Source organism: Rhinoderma darwinii, chromosome 4, assembly GCF_050947455.1.
Source record: "Rhinoderma darwinii isolate aRhiDar2 chromosome 4, aRhiDar2.hap1, whole genome shotgun sequence".
Classification (NCBI taxonomy): Eukaryota; Metazoa; Chordata; class Amphibia; order Anura; family Rhinodermatidae; genus Rhinoderma; species Rhinoderma darwinii.
This window is the reverse complement of record NC_134690.1, coordinates 53,778,263-53,791,237: the sequence shown is the minus strand read 5'-3', so window position 1 is coordinate 53,791,237 and position 12,975 is coordinate 53,778,263. Positions and strand designations below refer to the sequence as shown.

General features: G+C 44.8%; 1 protein-coding gene across 1 annotated transcript in view; it reads left to right on the top strand.

Annotated features, from left to right (window-relative positions):
- Nucleotides 1-1,607: 1,607 nt before the first annotated feature.
- Nucleotides 1,608-12,975, top strand: part of HPCAL1 (hippocalcin like 1) — a 182,326-nt gene continuing 170,958 nt past the window's right edge. The window contains exon 1 of the mRNA XM_075861108.1: nucleotides 1,608-2,159. The gene's annotated coding sequence lies outside the window, so the exon portion shown is untranslated. The remainder of the gene's footprint in view (nucleotides 2,160-12,975) is intronic.

The window sequence follows — 12,975 nt, the reverse complement described above, 5'->3', positions numbered from 1 at the left end:
GCTCTTTGGCATTAACTCAACTCGCCGTGTTTGGAGGAAGAGAAATGCTGCCTATGACCCAAAGAACACCGTCCCCACTGTCAAGCATGGAGGTGGAAACATTATGTTTTGGGGGTGTTTCTCTGCTAAGGGCACAGGACTACTTGACCGCATCAATGGGAGAATGGATGGAGCCATGTACCGTCAAATCCTGAGTGACAACCTCCTTCCCTCCACCAGGACATTAAAAATGGCTCGTTGCTGGGTCTTCCAGCACGACAATTACCCGAAACATACAGCCAAGGCAACAAAGGAGTGGCTCAAAAAGAAGCACATTAACGTCATGGAGTGGCCTAGCCAGTCTCCAGACCTTAATCCCATCGAAAATTTACGGAGGGAGATGAAGATCCGAGTTGCCAAGTGACAGCCTCGAAATCTTAATGATTTACAGATGATCTGCAAAGAGGAGTGGGCCAAAATTCCATCTAACATGTGTGCAAACCTCATCATCAACTACTAAAAATGTCTGACTGCTGTGCTTGCCAACAAGGGTTTTGCCACCAAGTATTAAGTCTTGTTTGCCAAAGGGATCAAATACTTATTTCTCTGTGCACAATGCAAATAAATATATGTAATTTTGACAATGTGATTTTTTTTAGATAATCTATCTCTCACTAGTAAAATTAACCTAGCCTAAAAATTCTAGACTGTTCATGTCTTTGACAGTGGGCAAACGTACAAAATCAGCAAGGGATCAAGTACTTATTTCCTTCACTGTATGTTTACAAACAGAAAAGCACGTGGTGCTTTTCTGTTTTCCTTCATAGTTTTTACTACTGAAGTGCTTCCGTGTGACGAGCGTGATTTGCATGCACCCATTGACTTGAATGGGTGCGTGCAGCGCGACACACGGCCAAATATAGGACATGTCATGAGTTTCGCGCAGGGCACATACGCTGCGTGAAATTCACTGACAGTCTGAACGGCCCCATTCATTAAAATAGGTCCGTGCAACGCGCGTGAAAATCACGCACGTAGCACGGACGTATAACACGTTTGTGTGAATAAGGCCTTAGGATTCTGCGTGCCATCGCACGGGATCTGTGAGCTCTGCCATGTGCCTGGAGCCTAAAACGGAGTAAGACCTGACCCCCAAACTAGTGCTACTTTTCTTGCACTCACAATACTAGAGACGTTCCTCTAACGCTGAGACATTTTAACACTTTTTTCAGACATCGTTCAGATAAATGACTGATTTTTACATATTTTCAAAACCTGACTCATTCACATAGTTGGTAAATCTGTCAGGGATAATCCTTACAGATGACTCCATGCATTTCTATAGTAGTTCTCCCTGTCTTTCCTGCCTGTAACGTACAAGCTGCAACATGTAATATCACCACTTGTTATAATGTTTAATAAACAATGTGATATTTATGTGTAAATCACTAGAGGGAGCCTTGTCTGAGTCACAACAACAGCTTTCCTTAGATGACTGTATTAAATATCACTGTGACTACATGGACCTATCAATGCTGCAAAAGCAACTCCCATTCTCCGTCTACTCCCCTACAGCTCCACCTCTACTACTTTCTCAGTGGAATGCACCAAGCCTAATCTATAGCAGAGAAGCACATTGACAAAAAGCAGGAAACGACTCCAGCGCTGCTAATATGCCATAGAGATCCAAGGCCTAAATGATCTGTTGTCATATGCAAAAAACGTAAGGAGCCCTTTAATATTCTGTCAGGCATTTCTAGAATTAAGAACATATTTCCTTAAGCCTGACCGCCCCCTCCTGGCATCTTGGTGTGCTCTATTGTAATATTACATTAGTCTGCTGCCTTGCTATCTCCTCCTTACTATGCAAAGTGCCCCCAGCCTGTGTTCACTATGGTGATTGACAGCTGCTCAGTGCCTGTATGCAGCCAGCCAGGGACAAGACTCCCTCTCTGAATCCAGCGCTGTCAACTTTGTATCTCTATTTCTATTACTATTATTACTAGTGTTATTCTTTGGATGTCTACGCCCCACATCTCATTTCCTCTTTCTGCCCACTGATGAGTAGGATATTTGATCGATGTCTTAGGGCTGTCGGTGCAGCTCACATCAGCGGAAGCGACCCAGATACTAAGTAACACGCAAAAAGTAACTTACGATAGAAGAGGCGCAGCCATCCGGTAAGTGTTGGACTTGTGACTGAACTTGAATTTACTCTCTAGTTCATATATAATAAATGCAGATTGTAAGCTCCGAGGACCAAGAACCTTTCAGTAGACATAATAATCCATATTTGTTTCGTGTTTTCTGGTGCTTGCTGCTTTTCGTGATTGTAAAGCACTGGGAGATATGTTGGTTCTATATGATTATTAATGTCATATGCTTTAGAAATATAGGAAAGGGTTAACTAGCCCAGTCCTTCAACTGTTCTTCTTGGCTGTAGTGCTACGTTGACGTAGGAAGGGTTAATTGATCATATAGTAAATGCCAGGGCTATTCCGTGATTCTACATTGAACTTGCCACCTGTCGCTACACCTGGGAACCCACTTTAGATGTATTAGTGTTAGAATACCATTTGTATGTACTTAGCGGCAATGTGCATGGGTGATGTAGGAAGGGGCTAACCAGCTTCAAAGTTTATGCTTTGCTGCAGATTGGCAACCGAAAGGGTTAATTGAGCATGTTTTATATGCCAAGGTTAGTCTATAGGTTGTTTTTTTTAGGATTTCACTACCTTTGGGTATCTGCTGTGTGCATGCCAGTGCTATATAACTGAAGGGTGGTGGTCTATAGTGACACAGGAAAGGCTTATCCAGCCAAGTCTTGTATCTGTCACTTTTAGCTGCAGAGCTCTACTGAGACAGGAAGGGTTAATAGAACGTATGCTATGTGACTATTCTATGGTGCTGCATAGGACTTGTAGCATCTGTCTCTACCTCTAGGCACCTATGTTAGTGAAGCTGGCGTTATATACATATTTATATTCTGTTATATTACATTCTATCATTATTATTGGTCTTAGTATAACCAGGGTGAATAGATCTTCATCTGTCATCCTACAGAGATTGACCAAGACAGAAAGGGTTAATTGCTAGAATCTTCTATGACCGGGATATTGTACATGGGAGGTGTAGCATCTTTTACTACCTCTGGACACCCTGTTAGGGTATAGTCACACGCGGCAGATTTGTTGCAGATATTCGGCGACTTTTCCATACAACGGAATGGGACATGCAGAAATCCATGCACATGCTGCAGAAACAGGAATGGATTTCTGCAACAAAACTGACCCATGTGAACACTCCCTAATAGTTTTAATTATCTGCTTTTTTGCATCTCCCGTTTACTAGAAAGTAGTTCCCCTTTTCTTATATGGATTAGCTACCCTCACCCTACTGCATTTTTTAAGTATATGAGATGTTAACTTTATTTAATATTGTATTACTTTTTAACAGGCAGGTTTATAGGTAATGCATCTGTCCTCGGTGACATGGACTTGCCTATTAGTGATTTAACCTTTTCCTACTTATTTAGAAAAGATCTAGTAAAATGTTTAACCTGGACCAGCAGAGGAAGTGTTAACCAGTCACACCTCTGCACCTGGCTCACCAAAGGTTACACAGTTCATTTGTAATTTTAAGAAAATATGGCAACATTATGGTGAATTTCATCCTAGGTGGTGTATGGTCCCATTAATTTCCGGGCGTCCATTGTCAAGGTACCAATAACTTGCACTCTATGGAGCTTGATGCGTTGATGAAAGGCTCGAGGCTGTGAGCAATTCTCCCCTTCTGGGCGTTATACCCACCCTTGACTGTGTGTTCCTTTGCCCGCAGCTGAAAAGAAGTACTGGGACCCCCACACTTAGATGTTACCAGAGGAGGATCTGCTGTAAAGGTGGCCATATACCTTCAATAGTTCGTTCAGCCGACAGCTGTTTCTCCCGTCCTCCCCATACACACCCACGCTCGGTTCGATATGTGTTCTCAGTGAGGAGAAGGGAATAAGTAGCTGCCAGACACCTCTAGAGGCGGCTTATCTCCTTTGATAACAAAGGATAGGGCATGTTAAAATTCAACGTTCCCGATTCTTGTTCTCCAAAATCTACAGAACGAGCGTCTGCCAAACATCTAATTCAGCTGAAATTGTTAGTTTACTGTGTATGGCCACATTAAATTTCCATTTTGACTATTGCATTACTGCCACCATATTATGGGGTGCGACTTCAAATCAATGGCAGTCTATTATTTTCAATGGATGTCTGTCTTCAGTGCAGAAAGAGAGTCGTGCAAGTCTAAGCACGCTATGTGTAACCTATGGAGTATGTATGGTTCCACCAGGCTATGCTCCTCTCTGTTATGGGAGCACTTTTTTTTCGGCTGACTGTCATGTGGGCACTAGGTTACCTGAAAAATTGCCAAATCATACACAGAATAACCCCTCCATCGCAGATTCCTCCAGAAATCCCGGATAAAATAGCACACCATGCAAAGCTATTTTGTCCGGTAAAAATGACGGATATCATGGTGGAAACCATTAAAGTTAATGGATTTCGTTGAGCGCCGTTGGTGTGATGGACTGGGCACTTTCATTGTTTTTGTTTTTCTGTTCTTGTGACTGAACAGAAAAACGAAAATAAAGATGCAAATGTGAACACAGCCTTAAAGGGGTTGTCCGGGCACGGACAACTGATGACCTATCCGCAGGATAGGTCATCAGTATATGATCGGTGGGGGTCCGACACCCGGCCCTCGCACCGATCAGCTGCTCCGACTTCCTCTTGGCATTGGATGTCCATGCCGAAAGCAGATTGCTCCGGTCCAGAATAGCGGCCGTACTTCAGCTCTGCTCCTAATCGAGACATGTGGCCCAGCGTATTGTGATGTTAGTTGAGTCATTTTGCTTAGAATCATGCCTATTTTTAAACTTAGGGCTACATTTCTTGAAATGGGTATACTATGTTTAGATAAATTGGCAAAATTCCATTAATCTGGCATCCACTAGTCTAGAAAACAAAAGAATGTGTCATAAAATAACAAACTTTATACACAACTATGGAAAAAAGAAGTGGCCTGCAATTTGTAGCTTTCCAGTTGTCAGACTACAACTTCCATGTCACAGAGAGCTGTAGTTTCGCAACTGCAAAAAATGTCTGGTTTGAAAAGCACTCCACTAAAGTATCTATTAACAATAACAGAAGAGTACTCTGTCCCTTAGAGCTTACAATCTAAGTCATATATGTGTATTGATACGTATATGATGTCATGTATAGATTTTATACTGGAAGTGGATGATTATGTCAGATCCAGTGACTTCGGTGGGAGACTTTCCTCACCTCCTTTCTATTTAACCTTTGCCCTTTTGATAATATTTTAAACCCTGATTTGCGCTCTTCAACCTTGTTAATGTTTCACCTTTTACGTGGAGATCCAGGCTGCGGAAAATGCTTGCAGGTGACTAAGGAGTCATTATTACAGTACATGGATATATTGTGCGTGCTGCTCACACGGAGAATGCCATGGAAGTGCAAGGGTTTATGCTAAGGAAGAATTATCTGTGCTTGACCTTCTACCTTCTCTATGCGGCTTATTACCTAACCGTATATGAGATAGAATATGTCTGTAATCCTTCAGGTCAGGGGCGTAACTAGGAAAGACTGGGCCCCATAGTAAACTTTTGACTGGGGCCCCCCCTCCCCTGGGTGTCACACAACCCCCCCCCCCTTGTAGATAGTGCCTTTTTTACAGCCCCCCTGTAGATAATGCCATACAGTCCCCCCTGTAGATAACGCCATACAGCGCCCCCCCTGTAGATAACGCCATACAGCGCCCCCCTGTAGATAACGCCATACAGCCCCCCCTGTAGATAACGCCATACAGCCCCCCCTGTAGATAACTCCATACAGCCCCCCCTTGTAGATAACGCCATACAGCCCCCCCTGTAGGTAACGCCATACAGCCCCCCCTGTAGGTAATGCCATACAGCCCCCTGTAGATAACGCCATACAGCCCCCCCCCCTGTAGAGAACGCCATACAGCCCCCTTTGTAGATATCTACAGAGGGGGCTGTATGGCGTTATCTACAGAGGGGGACTATATGGCGTTATCTACAGGGGGGACTGTATGACGTTATCTACAGAGGGGGACTGTGTGGCGTTATCTACAGAGGGGGACTGTGTGGCGTTATCTACAGGGGGGACTGTGTGGCGTTATCTACAGGGGGGACTGTGTGGCACTATCTACAGGGGGGACTGTGTGGCGTTATCTACAGGGGGGACTGTGTGGCGTTATCTACAGGGGGGACTGTGTGGCGTTATCTACAGGGGGTACTGTGTGGCGTTATCTACAGGGGGGACTGTGTGGCGTTATCTACAGGGGGGACTGTGTGGCGTTATTTACAGGGGGCTGTGTGGCGTTATCTACAGGGGGGGCTGTGTGGCGTTATCTACAGGGGGGACTGTGTGGCGTTATCTACAGGGGGGACTGTGTGGCGTTGTCTACAGGGGGGACTGTGTGGCGTTGTCTACTGGGGGGGCTGTATGGCGTTATCTACAGGGGGACTGTATGGCGCTAATGCCATACAGCCCCCACTGTAGAGAACGACATACAGCCCCCCTGTAGAGAACGCCATACAGCCCCCCCTGTAGGGAATGCCATACAGTGCCCCCCCCTGCAGGGTATGCCATACAGTGCCCCCCCCTGCAGGGAACGCCATACAGCGCCCCCCCCCCTGCAGGGAATGCCATAGAGCGCCCCCCCCCCTGCAGGGAACGCCATACAGCGCCCCCCCCCCTGCAGGGAACGCCATACAGCGCCCCCGCCTGCAGGGAACGCCATACAGCGCCCCCGCCTGCAGGGAACGCCATACGGCGCCCCCCCTGCAGGGAACGTCATACAGCCCCCCACCCCTGCAGGGAACGCCATACAGCGTCCCTCCCCCTGTAGGGAACACCATACAGCCCCCCCCCCCGAAAAAAAATGCGACCTATAGTGTGTCCTACAAATAACATGCATCCCCTATCCACAGGATAGGGGATACATGTGTGATCGCCGGCATTGATAGGGAGAACGGGGGACCGAAAGTCCCCTGAAGTTCTCCATGACTAACCTCTGACTTCCGGCGTCTGTGTCGGCAGCTCAATAAAAATGAAAGGAGCACTGGTCACGCATGCGCACAGGCGCGACCGGCGCTCCATTCATTTCTACGGGGCTGCTGACCCAGACCCCGGAAGTCCGAGGTGGAGAACTTCAGGGGACTTTCAGTCCCCCGTTCTCCTTATCGCTGCCAGCGATCACACATGTATCCCCTGTCCTGTGGATAGGGGATACATGTCTTTTGTTTAATGGCAGAGCGGGGAGATACCTCCCTGCTCTGCCGTAGTGTTCAGTGGCGTCCTGCTGTAGCAGCCATAGCGGCCATGGTGGGGGCCCGTGCCGGCGGGCGACATGGGCCCCCCCATGCCGCGGGCCCCGTAGCAGTCGCTATGGCTGCTACGGCGATAGTTACGCCACTGCTTCAGGTGACAGAAAAGGAAACATTTGCTCATAAAGTAGAATAGTGACCATTGTTATAATAGAAAACATTTAAAAATAAATTATACCCATTTTATGTTGAATTCTGCAAAGTGCCAGATTGAAAAAACTAATATTCTGTATGGATATGTTCCCATAGAAAAGGGGTTAAAATGTTTTAGCTCTTGGATCGTTACCAATTGGACACAATTTCTGCAATAACGTAGTTCCTATCATGTTCTGTAAGATCATATACAGAGTTTAAAGTCAATACCCACCCTGGGACACCATTCTTTCTTTATTTATTTATTTATTTATTTAGGCAAATTGGTCCAAAATTCTGTGCTGATTTCTAAATATATCTTTATAGAGGTCGAAGCTCCATTTTTCTAATATAGATTTCCAAATCCCAAGTATATACATAAAGTTAAATTTAAAAAAAAATTCTGTCTGCCTGCATCTGCCACTAGGGGGAGTTTAAGAGCTTACTGGATACTGTTTTATTATTGTGCTCAATGTATAAATAGTATGCTGTAAGCTCTCATGCTCCCTCTAGTGGTAGCTTCTGGCAGCCACAATTGTATTATTTAATTCTATGTTGAGGATTTTAAGCTATGTATCAGGAAAAACAGAGCCCCAACCATTATATAGAGACATTAAGAAAGTGCTACTCATAGAATTTTTAACCTAAAAAAAAATGGGGTATTAAAAGGCAGATTAACTAGGTTCCTGGGTCCCCTAAGGGTATGTTCACTCGAGGTCATTACGTCCGTAATTGACGGACGTATTTCGGCCGCAAGTACCGGACCGAACACAGTGCAGGGAGCCGGGCTCCTAGCATCATACTTATGTACGACGCTAGGAGTCCCTGCCTCGCTGCCGGACAACTGTCCCGTACTGTAATCATGTTTTCAGTACGGGACAGTTGTCCGGCAGCGAGGCAGGGACTCCTAGCGTCGTACCTAAGTATGATGCTAGGAGCCCGGCTCCCTGCACTGTGTTCGGTCCGGTACTTGCGGCCGAAATACGTCCGTCAATTATGGACATAATGACCTCGTGTGAACATACCCTAATTGTTATATACCATTATGGAAATGGCAACACATTGTTTAGGATCTATATATAAGCTATCTTTCCAAAAGTATGTGGACACCTGACCATCAAACTTATATGAACTTGTTGGGCATCCCCAGAATACATCTATTCACAGGCAGAAATTGCTTCTTCACCAGGAGTTGCATTTGGCATTTCATATTCAACCAAGCTACACGACTTCTTCCCCAAATTCCATCTGTATCTTAAAAGTAGAGCTACAGTGCAATTAATCTGCTATAAATCCCCTTCCCTGTTCTCCTGTGGGAATAGTTTGGGCCACTTGGTACAGTGTAATATTATGACTGAGGCGTCCCAACATGTCTTCTTTCCATTGTTTTCTTGGCATCAGCAGACGCTGTAGAGTCTGTGACAATGATTTCACTTTGAGTGGGTGGAGATTTGGTGCAGACTGATTACCTATGGGCGTATACACAGAAGTTGTGCCTGGCAGATCCTTTACACATACATTTTTGTAGTGGGTCCTAAAAAAGTATTCATTTTAAACAATGGACACTTCATAGTAAACTTTTTTTAAGCGGTTGCCTGGTTCTTTACAACAGGGCTTGCCTTATGTTGGTTGGTGACCTGTGAAGTACCTTCTACTCGCTTTATGGTTTACTGTATAGTGCCAAAATATGACAATCATATAACTGAAAAACCGTGCCATAAGGCACCCAAATAACACTGCCCAATCCGTAAACTAGGGAATGTAAGATTTCACACGCCACAGATTTAGTGCTGTTTCTGCACTGAACATGCCCAACAATTTTGAGTACAATGCGTGTGTGTAAGATGTAACAGTGTGTGACATGGACATTCACTGATTTTAGCAGATCTATTGCCATGCTTTGTTCTACCTTTAGAGGAACTAGTTAAAATATGTGCACCTAGAAAGCGGGTCTTCTAGCACTGGGGTTCCCCTGAAATTGTTTTCTTGGTGTGAAGAGAGTACCACTATTTCAATACATGTTTATAAAGCTGGTCATACAAGTAAAGATTTTTTTCCCCCGATACAATAAGGATTCCATTTTCTTTGTTTGCAATCGTGAAGAAATTTCTCACAGAATGAAGGATTCTTTTTATTGAAAAACCCTAAACAGAAATTGTAAAGCAATTCCGAACCAATTGGGTTGTTTGTTTTTTTTGTTTTTTTACTGGACCTCTAGCGATCAGTTGTAAACCTGGCAATAATAGTTTAATTCCCCTGCAGCGCCACCACAGGAGAAATTAAGCATTGAACACAGGTTCTTTCAATGGTCAAACTGTGTAATGCATGGACATGCTGGGTCCTCCTGAGATATTGAGATGCTCTTTGCAACCTCTCTCTGTTCTGGCTAATAAAGGAGGGTCCTGAATCGGAAAAGCTCCTCCTTTAAGGCTTCCATACGTGTTCAGATAGTTTAGTCTTTATGACCGATAATGATGACTTGTTCTCTGGTTCATCATCTGGATAATGGATCAAACATGTTGGAAACTGTTCAATGCAGACGGTTTGTTAAAGCTAAATGTCCACTGTCGGGTCGTATCACCTAATGTGATGGTAAAGTAAAAGGATAAAAGGACTAGGGGGAGAATCTGCATTGTCCATCCTGCTTGATAATGACTCTGACAGGATTATTGGACAAAGGTGATTTTGCAGATGATAAGACCATGAACTCCATGAATGCTCAAAATGATGATTTCTCTAGTTATTAATCGTAAGTCAAATGAGCTAAATGCTCTAAATATTCTGAAATATAGACAAGTAAAAAAGAAAAAAAGAAAGAAGATTCCCTATTAAGCAAGAATAAATGTATATTGGGGACCCTTGTTTTCCCCAGTGCTTTTTTTTTTGTTGTGTTTTTTTCAACTCTCTGTACAGTGCTACTTGAACAACTGTGTTTTATTGTATTTTTTATGTTTTGTTTTGTTTTTTAAGCTGACCAAAAATATTTTAACTCCTGCACATGGCTGTATTATGCATGAGCCGTATATTTAGTGCCAAGGATGGGACCGGATCCCATTCTGGGAGATCAGGAGAGTATTTTCTAAATCCTGTTTTTAGGAAAAGATTTCCTTCTTTTCCAAGACAGGATCCAATCTTGTCCTTGGCATCTACAAATAAGGCTTAGGCCCTATGCACAGGACCATGCCGATAATCACGGTACATGATTACGGGCACGTCCGGCTGCGGACAGTCATCCACATTTGCGGGCTGTGCTCCCATTATAAAATATGGAAGCATGGTCCATAAAATAAAAAAATAGGACATGTCCTATTTTTTGCGGAGGGTTTCTATGTCACGGACACCTTCCTGTAAATATACGGGAAGGTGTCCGTCGGCCATAGAAATGAATGGGTCTGTAATCACGGAAGAAATCTACGGTCGTGTGCATATGGCCTAAGGCCACATGCACACAACCGTAGTGGTGTGCACGGCTATGAGTGTCACCCGCGAGCAAATCGCGGAACGTGCATATGGCTGCGTGCATTAATTTCTATGAGCCTGGACCACAAAATACGGCCGTAATATGACATGTCCATTCTTTTTGCGGTCCAGGCTACTGGGCCATGCACGGACTGTGGAAACCACGGTCCTGTGCATGGGCCTGTTGAAATTAATTGGGCCGCAATTCACCCGCAAGTTTGCGGGTGAATTGAGGCCGTAAAAATACGTTCATGTGCATGGGGCCCTAGTCCACACGTAGTGTAAATACTGCAGATTTTTCACAACAAATTTCATTGTGGAAAATCCGCAGCATAATACAGTAGCAACAGAGTGGATGAGATTTGAACAAATCACATACATATGCCGAGTGAAAAAACCTGCCGATAAACCGTTCATAAATTGACCTGCGGCACGTATATTCTGCAGCATGTCAAATTATGTTGTGGAATCACTGGTTTTCTGTTGCTGGGTTTCCCCGTTGAATTCAATGGGAAGTTAAAACCCGCAACAAATAGCAGATGTTGCGATTTTTGCGGCAGAAAAGCTGCAATTTGGCCGTAAAAATCACAACTCAGAAAAAAAAAAGGTTATACTTACCTAGAATTCTGTTCTTCTTCGACCAGGCCAGCCTCCAGGGATGACGTTTCATCCAATCTGAATGCTGCAGAGGTCACATGGGATGAAACGTCATCCCAGGAGGCCGGGCTGCAGGACGTCAGAGGGATGCGCCGCCATGACGACGGGTAAGTATAGGCTAATTCCCTGCGGGTCTAGGGCAGCATTCCCTGTGGGTTCCATACAGGGCCGGCCTTAGGATAGATGGCGTCCCGTGCGAATTGATCTTTCGGCGCCCGAAAAAAAATGCCCCATAAAAAAATTATAATGTCCCTTTGGTGCCCCCATACAGTATAATAATAATATTTAATAATATAATATATTACAACCCCTTCAAGGACACAGTATTTTGTCCTCTAATTGTGCCCACAATATTATGCCCCTGTAGTACCCCTACACAGTATAATGTCCGCTTAGTGGCCCCCACACAGAATAGTGCCCCCCGGTAGATTTTGCCATACAGCCTCCCTGTAGACAGTGCCATAATCCCCCACCTCCTCCTTGTAAATTGTGCCATACATCCCCCTTGTAAACAGTGCCATAGTCCCCCACCTCTCCCTTGTAGACAGTCCCCCCCAAACAAAAACAAAAATTGTACTCACCTAGGCCCCATTCCCACAACGAACTGAGCTGCTCCACGACGGGATCCTGTAGCCTTTTACAGAGTTTCCCAACCTTTTTGGACTCGAGGCAGCATTGGAAAAATAAAATTTCCTCAGGGCACCCCTACCAAAAATTGTTTTGAGAAAGACAGAAAATGGCTAAAAAAAAAAAAGCACTACACTGGTAGGGTATGTTTACACACGTTTTTTGTAAGGCAAAAAAAATCTGCCTCAAAATTCCTTCAGGAAGTGACGGTGTTGTTTGAACTATTTTTTGGGGTTTTTCTTAAGCCGTTGAAGCAAATGCAAAAGACGCAGGAAAAAAAGCTCCAAACGAGCGCCGCAGGTATTTTCTGCCTCCTGTTAATTTCAATTGGAGGTCAAAGGCGGAAACCACTTGAAGACCATCAGACCCCCACTCACAGTAAAATAACCATCAACCCCCCCCCCCGTTCACCGTAAAATAACAATCAGCCCCCACTCACAGTAAAATGACCATCAGCCCACCACTTACAGATTCCCCCTGTAGATAGTGCCACAAATCCTGTTGTAGGTAGCGCCACAGCCCCTTGTATGTAGCGCCACACAGCCCCCTTGTAGGTAGCGCCACACAGCCCCCTTGTAGGTAGCGCCACACAGCCCCTTTGTAGGTAGCGCCACACAGCCCCCTTGTAGATAGCGCCACACAGCCCCCTTGTAGGTAGCGCCACACAGCCCCCTTGTAGGTAGCGCCACACAGCCCCC